Source organism: Macrobrachium nipponense, chromosome 3 (assembly GCF_015104395.2).
Source record: "Macrobrachium nipponense isolate FS-2020 chromosome 3, ASM1510439v2, whole genome shotgun sequence".
Classification (NCBI taxonomy): domain Eukaryota; kingdom Metazoa; phylum Arthropoda; class Malacostraca; order Decapoda; family Palaemonidae; genus Macrobrachium; species Macrobrachium nipponense.
The window spans coordinates 51,777,246-51,800,585 of record NC_087202.1 but is presented as its reverse complement, the minus strand read 5'-3'; the positions used below and the strand labels follow the sequence as shown (position 1 = coordinate 51,800,585).

The following is a 23,340-nucleotide window of genomic DNA, read 5'->3' as shown; positions in this document are numbered from 1 at the left end:
CTCTCTCTCTCTCTCTCTCTCTCTCTCTCTCTCTCTCTCGTGGTCGTTTTTAGGTCGAAAATGTGTTATGTTATCACACGGCGTTTTAGGCTGGAAGATGCATTTTAGAATGCATTAGCTCCAATACTCTGTCTGTCTGTCTGTCTGTCTGTCTGTCAACAAAAGCCTAATATCCTGCGATCCAATACCTGTGAAACCACAAACCTGGCATTTCTTCAGTTTTACCAATAAAAGTGGCCATGTGCTGGCTACAGTCGACCTTTCGTCTTACAGAAACGTTGCCGCAAGGCCCAGAAGCCGCTCGCAGCTTTTTTCTTCTCTGCCCTTCTTCTGTGAGTCGATGGCCTTTGATCATATTGCTCAAGAAGGTTATTTCTTAACTGTACCCGAACTGAGGACTGAGGACTTAAACCTCCTAATCTTAATAACAAAAAAACGATCTTCCTTGGTAGCTGAATCAACTTAATGTCACGGAGGTAAAGGCAATGCACGCAGAAACACAAAGGTCTAGGTCCCTATAATACTTGCAAGCTTGCGTATGTTTTTGCTTGTGATACCGTTTGTATATGTATTCACACCCAAATGCATACATCCAAACACATTAAACACCCAAAACATAAACACACACACACAACATATATATATATATATATATATAATATATATATATATATATATATATATATATATGTGTGTGTGTGTGTGTGTGTGTGTGTGTGTGTGTGTGTGTGTGTACAAGTTTGCTGACGCATGCATGTACGTACATAATACCCAAATATTAAGCAGCTGTAAACTCAACTGTGCACTTTAATTCATATATTAAAGAACTTTTACGAGTCTACCGTGTACCAGAGATTCAGTATTCAGTCATAAGATTTGCATAACTTAAAGAAATATCAGACATCTGATATCTGCCGATGCAATGTAATAATAATGTTGCTTAGGTGAAAAAGAGAGAAAATAGATTACATTAAGCATAAAAGCAAATGGAAAGGAAAACCTGAAAGATAAATACATTTCATAAGCCATTCTGAAATACATGCAAAATAAAATCCTTACAAGATTGGAAAGGGAAAGGAGGATAATCCAGTTTTTAAAAGGATGAAAAAATAATTAAACTGATAGCAAGAAAAGGTGTAAAAAAATAAACCGTCAGATCCAAATGTACCGTTCAGTATGTGCTATATGTTCACAATTTCCTAGAATGACTATTTTCATCCAAAGACAACGTTTTCTAGCATTGTTGTCATGATATCCGCTGCTTCGAAATACCAGAGGGATCAAATTTATGGAGCCCGTGAACAAAAACGATAGAGTGCCTTTCACTGTTAACTGAAATCTTTAACGTTATTTATTATTTCATATATATGTATACATACATAATCAAATATCCACATTTGATCAGTTAAAAGTATTCTGGGCCAGTGGTCGTTATATTACCCGTCGCCTGGATCCACTTTTCCCTTAACTGAGTTTAATCTATTTTCGATAAACTAGGAAGGGGATACTATAGGCCTTTGTTTACTACACTTCATATTCTCGCCAGCATTTGCCTAACGGCAAGGATAAAAACAACCCGAATTGCCACCCCCTCAGTCATTCATGCATAGCGCCCCAATCTTTGAATGTTCTGAGAATTTAGTGATAAAATATCCCTGAAATACATTCACAACACCCCTTTTTTTTGTACAGTAAAAACGGACGCGTGAAAATGTTTTTCATAAATAATCCAATGCTTGTATTCTGATAAAAGATTTTACTAACGTCAAAACCACAGTCGAGATATACATTCATTGCCGAATGCAACCTCACAAGTGTAACACAGTGATCGAGCTTACGTATAGCCATGCAAACAAACTACAAATACACACACACATATGTATTAACATGCAACTGCTAATTTATAATAAGAGTTGACATATTCTCCTGATACTCTTACCGAGCAGCGCACCTCTCCATTTACTCATGCAAACTTCTGATATGAGAGAGAGAGAGAGAGAGAGAGAGAGAGAGAGAGAGAGAGAGAGAGAGAGAGAGAGAGAGAGAGAGAGAGAGGGAGAGAGAGAGAGAGAGAGAGAGAGAGAGAGAGAGAGAGAGAGCAGAATGGGGGTGGGTTTGTGCCGTGGTCTCATAAAGAAAATGGGTTTTGCAAGTGTCACGAATGTGACCTCTGCTAAATGCCAAAATATAGAGCATACCAAAGAACTTCTACGTAAAGGTCTTAGGACCTCTATTAAATACCAGTGCTGTGTCATAATACCAGTATTTCCAAATGAGTGGATGGGGTGTATAATGGTGATGATTTCAATAATCATAATAATAATAATCATAATAATAATAATAAAAATAATAATAATATAATAGTAATAATAATATACCAGCAATAACAAAGTCCTTGCAAACCTACCAAAGTCATTCGGATTCTCCTCGGATCCAGTTTTTACTCTTTGGTTATTTGTCAGCATCTCCGCCTTCAATGAAGGACCAAAATCAGTGGGTACACCAGGCATGATTAGGACTGTCGCTGGGGCTCCGAAAATCACACTTCCATGAAGAAAAACAAAGCAGGGTACAAAAACTGGGTACAAAGTTTCTTTGCGCATTTTTTAGGTGTGCATATATGAGGAAACATACATATGAAATATTGTACATGCGTGACCTGTTTATGTCTGGATATACGTATATTCACAAAGAGACATAAAGGCACAATAACCCACCGAATTGAAAGATTATTTGTAATATGTATTTATCGTTGAACAGTACTCTAGAAAATGTACAATTTTTCATAATCAACTAAATTAGTAAAAACCCACGAATCTTTTACCAAGTTATACCGATTATGACATGAATGAATATATGTTACTAGGTTTTTCCAAAAAACTTATAAATTAACATAGTGTTTGTCAAATGAAACGACTGACTTATATGAAAAACCAAAAGATGAAAAACTGACTTACTTCAAAATCGGAAACAAAGGTCGTACACAAACAGTAAACCTTCAAACCACAGACACCTTCACCGATCCCTCACCCCAGCCAATGGATAGATAAAAACATTAGGTTGCCTGTCCCTCGTTCCATCGGCCTCTGCATCGAAAAAAAATATATGGACCAGGTCGCATCCAATACCAAGCACAAAAACAATATCGGGCCCACCAGTCCCACTTAGCAAGAACACTAATTTTGGCCTTGAATTTAAAGTTTAGTAGCAGACATAAACATCGAACTACAACCATGTTAATGGGATTAATATCTACAGGCAATCATAAATATTAAACGACATTTAATGTTTGTCTCAGGGTTCACGGTTCCCACAAACCCTCAACGGTATCGCTGGGGGAAGAAAGATCAGGAGGTCGATTTCCCAGACAAAAGATCAAAAGGCTTTTAACACCAAGAGAAGAAGATGATCAGTCTAATTCCTCTCCTTTTCTTCCTCCATACTTCTTTTCTTCCTCCATACTTCTTTTCTTCCTCCATACTTCTTTTCTTTCCGTTATTCAGTCGAACTTCATTATCATAACAATTAATTCTTTGCAAAATTTTACATTTCTTTCCTTTTACAATTGTTTTATATACTTTTATGGTAAAACCTTATCACTCTAAATATTGATTTTTCGACAAAAAATCATTCCTTTGAATATGTTAACACGCACTTCAATATATATGGCAGACCAAGCCTTTCATATGTAAATACACAGATCTATCATAGTATATATATATATATATATATATATATATATATATATATATATATATATATAATATATATATATAATAATAAAGGTAGCCCATAAAAATATCAAAATTGTAGATTTTATATGATAGAATTATGTTTTAACAGATATTTTATAGTTTTTTTTATATACACGTATATATATATATATATATATATATATATATATATATATACACATATATATATATATATATATGTAAGATGTGTATTAAAAAATTCTTCAAAGACGGGAGCTTTCGTCTACTCGTCTACTGATCAGGTAGACGATAGCTCCAGTCTTGTATTAATTTTTTAATACACATCTTACTTAAGTGTTGACTTTTATTACTTCACAATATCCCAGTCACGGTGATTTTTTTAGATATAATATATATATATATATATATATATATATATATATATATATATATATATATATATATATATATATATGAGTGTGTGTGCGTGTGTGTGTGTGCTTAAAAATCAAACTGCTCCTTAATGGGAGATTGATCCGATAAAACCTAGACATGGTCGCCGTCATATACACAATTTAACAATTGAAGCCGGCTGAACCCCGTGTAGAAATCTATAACGAGAGAGAGAGAGAGAGAGAGAGAGAGAGAGAGAGAGAGAGAGAGAGAGAGAGAGAGAGAGATTCCAATAACAAGGTACCAATTACATTAATGCTAAAGCTAGTAATAATACAACTCTTATGAAAAACTGCCAAATTCATAGAGGAAAAATTAGCATCACAAAACCTATATTCAATGGAAACTTGACATTAGCCTTCACATCTTGGAACTCTTAAATAAAAAGCATTATAATAAGGTTGAAGGTTTTATGCCATTGGCTAATTACACCCCAAAAGACATCACTGCAAATTGAATTCTTTCTGCTTACAAAATGATATTTTATATCACAGTATTTACATTAAAATTGTCAAGACAATAATAAATGATATGGTTTTCTATTACAATAATACATCTACTTTATCAATAAATTTTGTACTAATATTATAACAATAATTAATGAGACACACAGGGAACTCAAAACACGATAGCAGTAATCCCTAAGACAGCAATAATTCGTAATGCACAGAGTTCATCTTAAGATCAAAAGTTCATGAAATACACTCTTGGAACTTGCATTGTGATACCTAACAATTTTTGGGCGTTACAATGAGAGTACAATTCACTATATATCCTTGGAACTTATAAGACATGAATAATTCACGAGAGAAACTTGGAATTTACATATGACAATGATAATTCATAAATACATTTGGAGAACATGGCAATGGATCAGTGTCATTACTTATATCACCACCTTTTAGGTAAAGTCGCCGTGAACTTTTTAACACTACTAAAATTTCAATATCTGAGTTAAGAGAAAAAGTCAGGATTCCGGAACAGAAAGGGCAAGGATCCTTAACCTAAAATGGAAGATTCTATTTAGTTCTGGGTAATTTGGAAGAGTCTAACGCTCCAAAATACTTGATGGAACTACATGTGGGTTATACGTTTATACAAATGCGCGAAATAAATATATGGAACTAATGACACAATAAAACAAGATAAAAAGCAAAGAAGGGTGGTTATCTACAAGAATTACTCATTACGTGAGATTCCTTCTGTGATGTTAACTCGAACAACTACAAGAAACATTAAAACTTATACAAGAATAAAAAGTCACTTTAAGATTTTCTGTCGATATATTTCTCTGAAAATAATCTGAGCCCATTAGTTTAAATAATTTAAAATCAATAAATAATAAATGAAATGTTACTCATAAATATTAGAACGCGTTTACTATTGTATAAATTGCATCCCATTGTTATAATATATTTATACATATACATATATATACACATATACATACACACACACACACAAGTAGTATTATACATACGCACGCATACAATCATACACACACACAAATTATATAAATATATAAATATATATATATATATATATATATATATATATATATATATATATATATATACATATATTATATAATGTAATGGAATTTTAAACCAATTATACTTGTGATATATACATACATTCCAACAGACTAGTATTTGAACCTACAATTTTAAATGGCTGAGTGCGTGAAATCACTGCCTCCCATTTGAACATTATAAAGCAATAGTAGTTCGAGTCCCAGTATCAGTGAGTGTATTAACCGCATAAAGGTCTTACTAAGTGCAATTTATTTCCAAGATTTAGCGAGTTTACCTTGCTGAACCAATTGCTACTTAAATACATATACACTGATACATACATACAAACATACTTGCGCAATATAGTGTATATATATATATATATATATATATATATATATATATATATATATATATATATATATATGAATCAGAGAGGGAGAGATATATAGGTCAAACCTGCTGGCAGTCTGTTTAGCGCAGATGACGGTAACTTAAATAAAATAGCAGAAATAATCAAAGGCAATACTTAGGAATGAGAGAGAGAAAAATTCACATTTAAGTGGCCAATTTCAGGTCTATTAACTGGCCGGGTGAGGAGGGGGGGGGGGGGGGGGGGGGGGGGGTGGAGTGAACCAATCCCATGTCAGTCATAAAACGAGATGTAGAGAAAAATCGGAGCAATGAGAAGCGCCATGGAAGGAAAGTGGTGCTTAAGACCAAGACAGTGGTAGGAAGCAATCCGACCATTCAAAATCCAGCAGTTTTATGTTTATCATTTTCAGTGATTATTTGCAAGGCCTCAGAGCGCTACATTAAGATACTAAGAAAAATAACAAGGAAGCAGACAATGAGTGTTCTTAGGACTCGATCTGTCCCCGTCATTTCCTTGAAAAAATCTCCAGGAAAGGGATAAACTGTTAAACTTTTTAACCTTCAACCACTCCATAGTTTTCCTACTTAAAATACATTTATTCATGCGGGGCCTAAGCATGAATCCTGCTCTTATCAGGAAAAGCAAATCTCAGCGTCCGTGCCTCATAACGACATTATTAATGTAACATTTCCAAATTCCAACGTTATCACAGCAATTCGTGTTTCCAGCATTACCTTCAATGCCCGTTCTCCCCCGAGAAAAATAAATAATGACATAGTTCCGGGATGTTTGACTCAAGAAATATGAAATAAATATAATGCAAGACTAGCTCAGCAGCTTTAACAAAAAACGAGAATAATAAAATCGTTCCAGGACAAGACCTTAGAAATTTGAAATAAATACAAAAGTTCAGTTTCAACGACGGGTTCTCATTCCACTCAAGACTGGAGAGTTAGAGCGCTAGGTAAGAAATGTAGGAACAATTGTAACCTATGATACAGATGATAAAGGGTTTTCACATTTTCGAAGTTCAATTTTTCATCACGGGATAATCTGATGAAATGGGGTAGGAGTTTTATAGTCACTACCATCTGTTACATTAATACTGATTATTAAAATAATTATTTTCGCTAAAATGATCCTTATTATTTCTTGTTAAGCAGTGAATGTTATCTAAATCAAGTCATCAGCGTTATGTTATATTCATATATCCATTTCTGAGAATTAAATGCTGCTTAAGCCCGTAATCTGAAGTTTTTTGCCTTCAGTACAATTTGTATACTATTTCTTGCCCCTTTAATTACATCCTTATTTATAATACTACACTAATTCGAAGTTGAGCCGACTGTAAATCTAAGTTTGTTGTAATGAAGCTGATACAGAAAATAGATAGATAGATAGATAGATAGATAGATAGATAGATAGATAGACAGCTATTAAAGAGATAATTTGAACAAGATACCAGAGATGTTGGCCTTTGAAAGTACCATGACTGTTCATAAACAAAAAACTACTACGTTGCATCAAATTTGGATTTTTCAACATAACAATCCATAAAAACTAAACGGCTAAATGTTACTATGTTGATGTCTTAGTAAATACAAGGTAACAGATGAAAAGAGTACCTTTAGGGCATGGGTATTAACAAAGCGTTAGGCCAGAATGGGCATAGGTCTGGGGTAGAGGTCATCCTTTCTATTGAGGAAAGGGGTGGAAGGCCGGAAGGGCAAAATACCTGAAGGGGTGAGGTTAAGTCGCCTGGCAGGCTGTTGTATATTCATACTAAGAAAGAGAGAGAAAGAGCACAAAGACATATAGTATAAGGAAGAGAGAGAAAAAACAGCTCCTGGAGTGTGCACTGAAGGCCTCGAAAAAAAAAAAAGGAACCATCATAAAACTTTCATCTCTTATAATGTAGTTCACCTTTGTTTTCTATGGAGCTGTTATGTACCTTTAAATACGAACGAGTGAAATGAGTTAGTTAGTTTTTTATTTTTTTTATTTTTTTATTTTTTTACAGGTGACATGATTGGCCTGACTCGCCGCATTAAATAAGTTTGAACCAAGGGACGTCTCCGAAAGTCGAGTTTAGTTTAGATGACACAATTGCAATTTCTGCGCATGGTTGACATCTGGGAGAGTTAATTTCCAGAGACACATTTTCATTTTCGTTTTGTAAGACGTAGGGCAAAGAAAAAAACTGTAGAAAAATGACGGGGGCATCCTTCTCTTCGCTGAAAACTGGAAAACACTCTTTTCCATAGTATGAATTTTGATGTTCGTAAATTCAAGGAATGCTGCACTGCTACTGTTTGCCTTGATTTTGCTGAAATTCATCATGTGCTACTTATATTCATATGTATACACACACACACACACACATATATATATATATATATATATATATATATATATATATATATACATATACTTACATACATACATACATATATATATAATTTATATGTGTGTGTGTGTGTGTGTGTGTGTGTGTAGTAGTAGTAGTAGTAACAATGTCCTCATAACTTTCCGAATTCTTTACACAGAACAAGGTCACGTTGTCAGCAACGTAACATCGTTCCGATGCTCCGGATGCTGGGTTGAATTCCGCTGTGGACATCAGAATTACCTGGATCCAAAGCTTTGTCGTGGCAAACGTACCCAAAGTGTGAAGAATTCGAGAAGTTAAGACGGCACTGTGGTTATTACTATTATATACGTATGTGGAAAAAGTGACTCAGTTTCTATATATATAACATAGATATATAATATATATATATGATATATTATATATATATAGATAGATATATTGTAGTGTAATTTTGGTTAGGTTAAATTTTAAAGGCTAAGATGAATTTGGGGAAGATCTATCAAAAAAGTAAATGCTTATTGATAATTATCAAGGTAACTGTACGATTGAAATACACAGTCTAAGTCACTTGTGGAAACAAATCCAATTGTGCAATTTTATGACGCTAATGCCGCCTTCAGCCCGTAGATATATAGTTGCATACGTGTTTGTACGTGTGCGTGTGTATGTCGAGAGCAAACGCAACGAAATCCCCTCTCAGCTTCCAGAACACGCACAAAAAAAAAAAAAAAAAAAAAAAATTCAGACCTCAAAGCTAAAATGAAGAAGCTTGGGGAACTATCGACGCGTCACATGAAGAGAGCACCGAATATTCCCTCTAACTGCCATGTCGAAACCGAAAAGCCTTTATTTCGTTCAGAGCATCTAGGAGACGGGAATTCCCCTCGTCTTATATTTAAAACAACGCACTCACACACTATATAAATGCTCATCTCACATTTTTTTCTCGTATAACAATGAAAGTGTTTATAAATTATTTTTTTCACCTATTTACTACGGAAACTCAAATAAGAAAACTCAACTTGCATGCAAAGAACAACTTCCAAGATGTCAAGTTCGATATGACTCAATATACGAACCAACGCAAACGAGTTCCCTTCCAGCGGCATTGCCACTAACGAAAGTTTCCACCTACTTTATCTTCCTCCTCTTTTTCTAACCAGCTCCAGCGAGCTTCTGAGAGCATTACATAATGAACTTAACCCGGGTCTTCCCCTTGACTTCTGTAACCAAGACAAAAACCAGAACATGTTTTTGCAATGTCGCATTACATTTGATGCTGGTTGTGAATGGTTTTATCCTGATCAAAGAACTTCTACAAAAAAAAGTGAAAAGGAGTAAGCAAAGAATCTCTGTTGAATAAATACATACAGCAAACACACGCACACATACACATACATACATATATATATAAATATATATGTATGTATATACATTATCTATATATATATATATATATATATATATATATATAGTATGTATGTATGTATGTATGTATGTATGTATATATATATATATGTCATGGTGTATATATATAATATATAAAATAATAATAGGATGGAGAAAAGCCAGCGTAACATCATACATGTATTTTCCAAATTTTCGAGACTTTGGGTCTTATCATCAGGGCTGTAAAACATACAAATCATACAAATTAAAAAAGACTCAGTATTAATATTAATATTAATAAAAATGGAAGTACATAAAAGTTAAATATAATAATTTAAAAAAATGAACTAAAAAATTTTTATATATATAAAAAAAATTAAAAAGTGAAGAATTCTTAAAAGTTAGTACCTATCTCTATGGAGTTAAAAAACTGAGTGACGTTGTCTGGTTTGGAAAGAAGAACGTCAAACTATGCTATATATATAGGACTGTGGAAGAAGTCTGACCATTTAATGGGGGCACAAGCTGTTTGATTGTTAATGACTCCAAAACAGAGAGAGAATAGTCGTTGGGCGCTTGGGTGACAATACGAAAATCCTTATATGAAAATGATGTTTTACATTTATTACAATGTTCTCGTATGTTAGAAAATTCTTTCGTTTTCAAAGTACATCCCGTACGGTGACTGACTCCGAGATGAGAGTCGATTCTGACTTTGAGCAGTCTTTTGGTGGCTCCCACGTATTTCCCGATCTTACATTTCGGGCAAGTAAAGCAATATACCACCAAAGACCGCATCAAAGCCGGAAGTTTATCTTTGTGGGAGAACAAAGAACCCAGAGTTTTAGGATTTTTTGCTATCAACTTAAGATTCACAGCCGGAAAAGTTTCCTGAATGACTTTTTGTATTTGCACCTTAAATGTGTTGGACTGAATGAAAGGTATCGATGCATATATTAATAATTTAGGCACGTTCGGTACAAGATGACGTTTTTTAAAAATAATTCGTATCCTCCAACCTTATTCTTGAAATATGTCAATAACTTTTTAAATGATAAATTTCAGCCACGTCATCTTGTACCGAACGTGCCTAAATTATTAATATATGCATCGATACCTTTCATTCAGTCCAACACATTTAAGGTGCAAATACAAAAAGTCATTCAGGAAACTTTTCCGGCTGTGAATCTTAAGTTGATAGCAAAAAATCCTAAAACTCTGGGTTCTTTGTTCTCCCACAAAGATAAACTTCCGGCTTGATGCGGTCTTTGGTGGTATATTGCTTTACTTGCCCGAAATGTAAGATCGGGAAATACGTGGGAGCCACCAAAAGACTGCTCAAAGTCAGAATCGACTCTCATCTCGGAGTCAGTCACCGTACGGGATGTACTTTGAAAACGAAAGAATTTTCTAACATACGAGAACATTGTAATAAATGTAAAACATCATTTTCATATAAGGATTTTCGTATTGTCACCCAAGCGCCCAACGACTATTCTCTCTCTGTTTTGGAGTCATTAACAATCAAACAGCTTGTGCCCCCATTAAATGGTCAGACTTCTTCCACAGTCCTATATATAGCATAGTTGACGTTCTTCTTTCCAAACCAGACAACGTCACTCAGTTTTTTAACTCCATAGAGATAGGTACTAACTTTTAAGAATTCTTCACTTTTTAATTTTTTTTTATATATATAAAAATTTTTTAGTTCATTTTTTTTTTAGTTCATTTTTTAAATTATTATATTTAACTTTTATGTACTTCCATTTTTATTAATATTAATATTAATACTGAGTCTTTTTTAATTTGTATGTTTTGTATGTTTTACAGCCCTGATGATGAGACCCAAAGTCTCGAAAATTTGGAAAATACATGTATGATGTTACGCTGGCTTTTCTCCATCCTATTCATTTTAAATCTACGGCGTTCCAGATGCCCCAACCTTCCTGCATATATATATATATATATATATATATATATATATATATATATATATATATATATATATACACACTTACATATACGATATATAAATATATATCCACAAACATTAAGCTGCAAATGTCGTATAATATCAAATTCACTCAACTTCGAAATAAACACCGAAGGGGAATTCATAAGTGAGAGGTAGTAATCACAGTAAAAATCGGTCGCTCTACAACCATTCGGTGTTCGAGTCCATCGGGTGAAGGATCCCTTTATCACTTATATATTCCCCTTCCATGTTCACTCTGAGGTTGAATGAATTTGATATCAGTCGACATCTATAGCTTAATGTTTGAACATGAAAAATGTCACGGTGTACGTCACAAAAGTTCATATATGTGTATATATACATATATATATATATATATATATATATATATATATATAGTATATATATAGAGATATATATATAATATATATATAGATATATATATAGATATATATATATATATATATATATATATAGATATATATATATATATATATATATATATATACAGATATATATATATATATATATATATATATATATATATATATATATATCTATATATATATATATATAATAGAAGAGAGAGAGAGAGAGAGAGAGAGAGAGAGAGAGAGCAGACCCATACACGTGTGTTATGTAAATTCAAGATTTCATCTCCAGTGGAAGTAACAAATGCGTTAGACAGAATCTGACTGCTTCAAAAAACCCAACTACAACTCTACTTCAATAAATCATATTCTTCATATCAATATCAGCATCAGTGTATCACTAGCTCATCTGCTCCGCTTACGGAACCTGATGAGGACGAGTCCAAATACTGAAGGATTCCAGTGGAGAAAAAAAAAAAAAGTCATCCTCGTGAAATCTAAGTTAAAGAGGAACTGAGTGAATTGCTCTATGAACTGGCTGTGCATAATATAAAATCTAAAGTCTCCTATCTCACACATGATTTTGCTGACGAATGTGACAGACCACTACCCAATTTTCTATGACACCATCATTCCGTCAATGAAATAAATGATTAATGATAACATATATATATTATAATATATACATGTATAGTATATAATAAATATATCTACTAATATATATATAGTATATATATATATATATATATATATATGCTCACCAATCTTCCTTGGAGATTCGAACCATTTACCATTGAAGCAGGGGGTCAACGCTTAATCCACTCGGCTATTGAGGTATGAAACCAGCTGTGCAACTGCATGGTTGGACCTAGCGTCAACCCGCTCCTTGAGTGGCCAACGGTTTGACTGCCCAAGGAAGGTTATTCTTAGCGGTAGAGCACGCGCGCGCACGTACACGTATATACAGTATGAATATATATACATATATATACACACATACTGTATATGCATATATATACAAGTGTATGTATGTATATATATATATATAATATATATATATATATATATATATATATATACTATATATATATAACTATATATATATAATTTCAGCATGGCTTTATTAACATATGTAAGCAACATACAAACACATTTGCTCATTCTTCTGGTAATGAGCAATAATTTGTTTGGTTAGGATTCTCTCCAAGAGATTAGTCCCGGAGAGAATGAATTTTTTGTTTGTCAATAAGCGAGGAATACGATTTCTTAAATTTCAAATTTCATTAAAGAGTAGTTAACAGTATATATATATATATATATATATATATATATATATATATATATATATATATATATATATATATTATAGAAAATGCTTGTTATTCTAGCAATGGTGGTGAATTTGGCTTTGATATCAATTGTTTGTCTATAACGGATGTTTATATGAAACAAGGATATATGAAACAAGAATAATCAGTGAAAACCCCAAAAAAACATATCGCTGATGATAAATGGCAAGTTACTAATTCCTTGCAAAGGAAGCGTGAATTTATATACTTCTGATAATTAACATTAAGTGACGATGCATCCATAATTTCATGGGTTACAGAGTTACTGAGGCAAATAATTTTTGCAACACTTACTGATGGAAGATTCCATGTTAGGGAGTCGCCAAATATTAAGTCCTAGCGGAAACACAGTTGGGCTAAACAGATAAACCGAATCCCTTTCTTTCTCTCGTACTCGCTCACCCTGACTATATTATATATATAATATAATATATATATAATATATTAATATATATATATAAATATAATATATATATATATACATATATTATTATAAATAAAATATATATATAATATATGTATATATATATATATATATATATACACATATATATATAAATATATATATATATATATATATATATATATATATATATATATATATATATATATATATATATATATATATGTGTGTGTGTGATGCTAACTTAGATACATGAAGTGTGAACACTTGACGGTCATAAACGAATATTAGCCGTTAATTAGTACAGCAAGAGTATTGACAAAGATGATAATTTTAGGGCACTTCCCAAGGTTCCTGCTGGCGGTCTGGTCACGAAAAGACAATCAGTCTAAACAGAAATTACGTGCAAACAAAATAATAATGTAAACATACCAAGGTGGCCATGTACCTCCACACAAGGCATAAGAGGAACATGAGTATTATGACATGGCATGCGCAAGTGTACATTCGCAAAAGGCAGAAGTTATTTTTATCGTACATGTTGCCGAAAAAAAAGTTTTACGTCAGTTAAACATTTATTAATTTCCAAATGAAAATAAGAAAGTTTTCTCGGAAAAGAGAAAAAGATCAAGATAAATGCATAATCAAAAGAGTAACAACGGACAAACAGCAAAAAGCGAACAAGTGAACCCAGTGCCTTTGCTGAAAGTCTTCCTTCGCACGAATGGAAACGCAGCTGAAGGTCAATCTGGAAACGACTGGTAGCTATACTCTAGCTGCAACATATACGAAAGAATTTTCCTCGACATTTGGTCAATAATCAATTTATTCTTAATATCTTTTAAGAACATTCATCCTTATTACAGAATAAATTAGAATGACTGCTGACTTTCTAAGTAAGTTCCTAAAAAATCAAGAAAAAGAACATTACATACATATGTAGTAGCCTATATATAGTATATATACTTGTGAACGTATGAATAATCATAATCACTCTGGCACCTGTCAGCTGATGATTTTTGGTTTGCAACTGTCTATGTCTGCCTGTACTGTCCCCTTAGCGCATAAATATATATTGTGAATTTCAACCACTATATATTCAAAACCATAAACTGGTTATTAAATAACCACAACGAAACCTGTCAAGGATTTACACCCAGTCTTAATTTTCATATATATATATATATATATATATATATATATATATATATATATATATATATATTATATATATATATATATATATATATGTTGTTCGATAGATATTTAGATAGACAACGTACAGGGGTAATGACCCGCCAAAGTAGCACTGCAGCCAAGTTCTCTTCACAAGAATGTTTTTTTGCCTTTTATGAAGCAGCTCTTGCCTCTCTGTGGGGAAAACCGTTGACAAGAGGCAGCAGAACCCATAATAGTATGTTATGATATGTTACGGATGAATTCTAAGAGCACATTTTTTATTAAAGTCATTAAAATCGTGTTTAGGTGTAAGACTTACATGTCTCATCACAAAAAAGGAAAAGATATGCATCGTTATGAGTAGAATAGCAGCTATTACTTGTGATCTGGCTAGAACCAGACGAAGCAGAGGTAACGATTTCTCAAAATACTCCAGGTATGATTAAAAAAAAATATGTACAGTTTTGCAACATCACATGAAGTCAGTGATCAACGATCACGAATTCGTTTGTTTGTGGATTTTCACATATACTTTGCCTTTATCATATATCAACAAAAGCTTTTGGGATGTTTTCAAAATGGTAATGCCAGGAAAAATTCAGAATAAGATTAACTGAGATAGAAAATTTGGCAAACAAGCCATCCTGGAAGAATAACTTTCAACTCTAAAGCCACTTCCATTCATAGGCTGTCAGATTTGGATAAACCTTCCACAATATGTATCAAACAAAGCGTTATGTAGACTCTCATTCTCTCGTGCGTTTTGCTCAACAATTAGCCAACATTTCTTGGCTACCTTGTCTCTCATACACGAAGTAACCAGAAACATCCACTTTTCCGCAAGAGAAGTACAGTGTTGGGAGGAGAGAGAGATTCGTATGAGGTCATCGCCATTTCAGGTCTGCCTCCCCTCACCTCTAAAATCTTCTGTTCAGATTGGGGAGTCCGCGAACATATCTGACGCGGACCAGAGGCGCAGTGATTGGTTCTTGAGATAGTGGCCGGTTGGCTGTTGATTGGCTATCCTGAAAGCACCTATCGCAAGGCAATCCAGGATGATTTTTTTTTCATGACAAATCTCTCATTACTTTGGGCGGTTTTTTCCCTTTAGTTAGAAAACATGTTAATTAGGAATAATTTACCGTACAGATAAAAGGCCGAACGCCCTGGAAAAGGTTTTGGCAATTAATTTTCAGGATTCTCTCATTTCATTTAATAATGTATTTTCACATCTTCTAAACACTCAAGTTTTTCATGAGCCAAATAAACAATGAACGCATTCAATTAACAAGGATACTAGTTTTGTTACTTTTATCAGTTATATAGTATCTCCTTGTATATGAAAATGTGATTTCCACACACACACACGCACACGACACACATATGTGTATATATAATTAATATAATATATATATATAATATATATATAATATATATATTATATAGTAGATAATATATATATATATAATACACATATATATACATATACTATATATATATATATATATATATATATATATATATATATACATATATATATACATTATATATATATATATGTATATATATATATATATATATATATATATATATATATATATATATATATATTGCATCACATTTCAGGCGAAGTCGACGGTATAAGCCTTACGTTTATTTACTTTGCTCTTCCTAGGGGAGAATGCATTGAAATCATTCCCATCTATATAAAACTGCAGATCATCGAAGTTAATATTTCCATTTTTCTTAACAAAATAGAAAACGACAGACAAGAATAATGGTGAAAAGATACATCTATAATCAACTCTTAACAACTGCCCATGCCGATGACTATATAACATAAATGCTTATTCACAAGACGCTTTACTCTTCGGAGACAAGTTTCATATTTTTCCCTTGTCGGTGGAATAAAGGACGATATAACATAAATTATTCACGCTAGATAAACATACATTAACTCCTACCGGAGAAAATTTAGTATCATATACTCCGTTCTTGGAACTAAGAGCGATTAATAAAACCTGCGACAAATAATAATAATAATAATAATAATAATAATAATAATAATAATAATAATAATAATAATAATAATAATAATAATAATAATAATAACAGCCAAAATACGAGGCATCGAGCAAGGATATAAAAATTTTAGACATCCTAACCATAAGTATCACCAAATTCATTAAATGTAAGGCATCACAAACTTTATCTTCTGATTGCCTAAACCTCAAAGGAAAAAAACTTTTCTCTGTGATTTCCACATGATGAGGTAACCTCACACAGCATTTCCTAAATCTATCTATCGAGTAAAATACAACAAACCGTGGCTTCAGTGATGCATTTTTCCTCTGTCGGAGAAGATTTCCCTGACACTAAAACATCTCGGTCTTCTCCAGAAATAACCAGAATTTATGTATCACATTTTCGATACTTTAATATAAAAATAAGTATTGCAATTCAAAACAAATACAAATTTCAGTCATTCGACAAACCATCCTCGTTCACCTCTGGACCTTGCAAGTCTTCAGGGCCTTTTTCTCTTGAGATATCAGGGTCATTTTCCCCCTGGACATCCATGTAGGGCACAGCAATGCTGGGCAATTTAGTGCCTTCACGACGTGACATCAATTCTACTGATCTTTGTTCACCGTAACCAACTTTTTATTCTGAAAGTAGCTTCCTGGTCATTGTTTTAATTATGTATATATAACGTATATATATATATATATATATATATATATATATATATATATATATATATATACATATATATATATATATATATATATATATATACATATATATATATATATATATATATATATATATATATATATATATTACCCTGGAAACACTGAAAAATGTTTAAAAGTTCTAATGCATTATTAAGTATCTTTACTTTAGATACAGAATAAAAAAAAAAAACTTTCATTTATTTGAACTGAATGACCATTTTTTTTTTATCCTTCTATATATATATTATATTTATAACTATATATATATATATTACCCCTGGCAACACTGAAAAATGTTTAAAAGTTCTAAATCATTATTAAGTACTTTCTTTAGATACAGAATAAAAAAAAAAAAATCTTTCATTTATTTGAACTGAATGACCCTTTTTTTTTTTTATCCTTCTGTTACTCAGAGTCAACGATTACGAAGCCTCTCTCGCGGGTTAGTGAATGGCTCTCATTATGATTCAAAATTCCCGGGAATTTTCTTCAGGTTTACAACCGGCCCCGCTTCCTATTTTACGATCTAGAGTAAACCAGAGCTGTTTTTTTTTCCGAAGACTAGCTGCATAATAAAAAAAAAAAGAATTAAGAGGGAAAGGGATGATAAATGCCACGTCAAGGGAAAAACGCTCAGTAAATAACTGAAGATTTAATCAAGACAAACGACAAAATGCGTCTAAAAGCGCACCGACGACGAACAATTTAAATACATCCTAAGACAGCAATTTTAACCTATCCACAATAAAAAAAATCTTATTCAAATCAAAACCATGAAATGACTATTGAACTGCAAAACAATTTTAAATAAAAATGTATAAAAACTATTCAGAAAATAAATTCAAAGCAAATTTTTTTTAATCATCTACATTTTTAAATATCGCTTAACTTTTCTTGTTTTTTTCATTTTTTATGGGAGTTCAACTGACAATAAGAAAATATCCGAGGTTACTAATGATATGAGTAACACAGGTAGTAGAGTAGTATTTAATTTCTTTTTCTTTGAGAGGGGTTGGGGGGTGTTCAATTGGACATTAAGAAAACATCAGCGGTTACTAATGACATCAGTAATACAAGCAGTAGTGTGGTAGCTTAACTTTCTCTGGGATTTCAATTAGACAATAAGAAAGTATCCCAGGTTACTAAAGCAGTAGCTTAATATTTCAAGCGTTACTGCGAATAATAAATGCATCATTATTCATACATTAAAAGGGTACATAACTTTAACCAGCAGAAATGAATTAAAATAATTGTGAATGAAACACAAAACGGACTCACAAAGACTTTCTTTGTAAGAAGTTTTCTACCTATATTATAAAAAAAGTATTGCAATTCCTGACAAGAAGAACCTAAATGGCATCGTTTACTAGATTCTACCTTTTTGCACTTCACAGATAAAATAAACGAAAGTGAATTTCATGAGCCCACGAGAGTTGAGTTGCTTACTGAAGCTTAAAACTAAGACAAGCGCCCGCTGAAACAGGGAGAAAAACCTTGACAAATACCTCTGTAAGAATTTTTCTAATCTAAATATGTGATGAGCTCGATCAACACAACGACATTCCATAAATGCCCAACATTTTCACCTTAAGAAACCAAGAAACACTATACTTATATCAAGGATTGCATAACGCCATCACATTATAAAACGTCCATACGCAGGTAACCAAGACTATACGCATGCATACCTGAAACACTCGAGGGGAAAATTTAAGTAAAAAAAAAATAAAGAAAAGAAATTAAAGACAAAAATATCATCTTACACTACAAGGGCCCCAGTATCATTGGCGGTGCTGGCTGGTGGGCGGGGCTTATAGTTACGGGGCTTCCCCGACTCAATCAACCAGCTCGAAGCTGTTTCCGCCGTGAACTCTTGAAGAAAACAAATTCAAATATATATATATATACATTCCGCTTTTGAGGCTTTCTAAACTTTCTCGCCTTGTTGATAAAACGTTCTTGCTGACAGATCTTTCACGTTGCAAGATTTTAAACTTCCAGGTCGCTGAACTAAAATGGTGAAGAACTGGGCCTTCTAACAGAGATGTTTAAAAACATCCCTTGAGAGAGGGAGGGTTTCATTACGCAATAGGCCACGCGCTCCAACGAAGTAATTATTTTGATTCCATTTTGAGTTTTTTTTTTTTTTTTTTTGTCTTTATTAAAATTAAAGGAATGAAAGCACGTCAAACAAAGACAAGGATCCAAGAAAAAATAGCTGTTGGTTAAAGATAAAAACGTACCTGACACCTGAGTGCATAGGTTGTGGCCTCCATGAAGGACATTACTCTCCCAAAAGCCTTTGTCTTCTTCAGTATCTTCAATTCACGTCAGTTTGGATATATAGTGCAAAGTCCAGAAAAGGATCAAATACTACATGATGATTGAAAAATGACGAATTAAACAGAAATTTGTATTTTCCCTATCATACAAACGCACAATATACTCTGATTAGGATATCCTTAGGCGCCCATGCGCAGACGGCTACTTAAGGCATACCCAGGACTTCGTAACCTCAATTGTGAATTAGCCAGCGTGACACTGTGCCATATGTTCACCGTAGTAGAACGTGAGATAAACCGGACAAAAAACTAAAATAAAGAATAAAAAAAAATCTGTACGCTAGGTAGAGGGCAGAGGCGTCGTTCTGTATCAAACTTCAATAAATATCGAAACAAGCAAACTACGAAACAAATACAACATGTGAGTCGGTGGTCTCATATGACTTCGAAGGTGCATAAGACCAGGTAGACGTTCGTAAAAAATTCGGAAGAGGCGAAGTAATGCCAGGTCGTAGACCGGAAGTTCAGGAAATCGACGCGAGAAGCAGAAAACTAGAGCCGATCTTATGAAACTGCTTCTTCTTCATGAGCACCTACATACCAAGAGTAAGGAGGTCACGTCGTCATACACAATAAATGTTTACGCCGACAGATATTCATAGCTATATCACAAGAGTTCATTGGAAAGAGTCCAAAACCTCGAGACTGATGCCGCCAGTCATTTTCTTCCTTTCCCTCCCCGAGTCTAAAGAGTTCGTGACGCCAAATGAACAAACTAATCACACACATCACGAACGTTGTACTTCTATATTTCCTGTGCTTTTCGCACCAACTCCTTTTCCCCCCCCCCCCTCTCTCTCTCTCTCTCTCTCTCTCTCTCTCTCTCTCTCTCTCTCTTGGTACCTGTACCTGCTTGCATTTGCTCCTGTAGTCTAATATTCCCGCATATTCTTTTGCTTTGCTCTTAAAAGATTTCAGGACCTGCCAATCCATCAGACATCAATTATTTCTATTTCTATCAATGCCATACATGCGAAGGAGAGAGAAAAGAGGGCGGGGGGACGTTTCCTAAATAAGAAGAATATAAAGCACTGCATTACAGTTAGACGAACAAGACCAGGTATAACACCACAGCATCAAATATAACCATTACGTCTTCACCAAACTCTCTCCCCAATCCCCATCTTTCCTTCTCTCAAAAAGAACAAAAGTCACTTGGGAATGCCTTGTCATGTGTTTATATTTACACTCTACCAGAGAGAGAGAGAGAGAGAGAGAGAGAGAGAGAGAGAGAGACTGCAGGGAACATCATGTCTGATCCCTTCGACTTTCTTTCTTTACGTCACAGTTTAGCCAAGATATTTGTTTTACGAGAAAGGCCATGACAAAGGAAAAACGTCGTTATTTCCGGAGACAAAGACAAGACGAAGTGATCTATGACATTTCCATTCCTGAACCTGAGTCATCAGACATCTCTATTTCAAGTATTTAGGGATTTTGAGTTAATCCTATTTTTTCATTTTGGAGATCTATGTTGGCGAGAATTCACACGCCATGTGTGGTTAACATTTTGGGGACATATGGAACTGGTCTTTTCCACCCTAACTGTTAAGTTTCATAAAATATAAAGTAAAATAAAACACAACTTGGATTATTATTGCTTAGAAAAAGAATAAATGATGGCTAAAAAAAATAATGCATACAAAAGTGTCAAAGACGATTCAGCGAAACGAATCAACGGAAGCTCATGAGAAACTTTTAACATTGAACATGTCTCTTCCGTGAATCTGCCTGCCTTTTGTGCACTGGACTTCTCACGCTCGTACAATTCTTCAAAATAGCCCGCGGGTTATGGATGCGTAACCTTCACTTACGCTTTCCCTCTACTGAAAGGTCTAATAATTTTGCCGAACACAAGGAAATCACAGATGGCACTGGAGTGGAATTGAAAAATTCTTTATCCTAAATTTCTGGTTTAAATAGAATGTATAAGCAATGTTCACTACTTTATATATATATATATATATATATATATATATATATATATATATATATATATATATATAATCGTAAGTGTGTGTGTATGCTGTGGTATGTAAAACAAATTTTTTCTGAGGAAACTGCATCTCAATAAGTCTAAGCCTTACAATTAAATCAGTACATTTCATCATGCACTAATTACATTTTCAATCAAATACTAACTATGAGATATCTTTTACACATAAAAAAGAAAAATAACTTTCTTCCTTCCTCTCCATCTGCACACGCGATAGTTCTCATCAATTCTTAAAAGTATTGATAATAAAATATTCTTTTGATACAGATCACTGTTGCCTGCAATAATATAGATTCTAAAAAAAAAGAAAAAATGGCAATATATATATATATATATATATATATATGATATATATATAATATACATACACACACACACACACACACACACACATATATATATGCACCAGGCCAAAGCGTGACAGATGGACTCAAATCGTACCTCCTGAGCCAAAGATGACAATAGCATTCCCTTAACATTAAGTTAAACGATCGCTATCTCTTCATGAGCAACAATCCTTCGCGAATCCTCAGAGATTACCACTCACAGAAAATGCACGTGTTTACAACGTGCTAGTATGTTGGCCTCATCCTAACATTCACCACTTGCGGTTTTTCTGGACATCCTCTTCCCTTCAGTCATTTAACCCTTATCTTGGAAGACAGATTTTTTCTTTTTTAATAGTAAAACTATCCCAGTACGCAAAAGGAAGTTTCTTTGTATGTCCAGTTTAGGCATTAAGGACCACACACTTTTATAGTATACGTATATATACAATCTAAATATATATCTATATATACAGCACACACACATATATATACACAGACACAGACACACACACACACACACACATATATATATATATATATATATATATATATATATATATATATATATATATATATATATATATAGTGTGTGTGTGTGTTGTGCGGAACTGAATAATATAACCTTAGCTAAGTTCTTAATTACCTCTTCATTAAGAGTTCTCTCCTAAAATATAATGAATCCCAAAGTGGCATATTTCTATGTAACAAGATGTACAGCTACCTTGTCCCCTTATATAAGGTATTTTGGGGATTGGAAATTTCGACAAAAGATCCCGTTGTGGAATACCCAGAGGCAATTTCTAGGAACCACTATTGGCAACCTTAAATTTTATTAATAGCCTCGGTACTAAACTGGTCGA

General features: G+C 33.2%; 1 protein-coding gene across 6 annotated transcripts in view; it reads left to right on the top strand.

Moving 5' to 3' along the window:
• Positions 1-23,340, top strand: part of LOC135221774 (proton channel OtopLc-like) — a 294,159-nt gene that overhangs the window by 258,508 nt on the left and 12,311 nt on the right. The gene's annotated exons all lie outside the window — the stretch shown is intronic.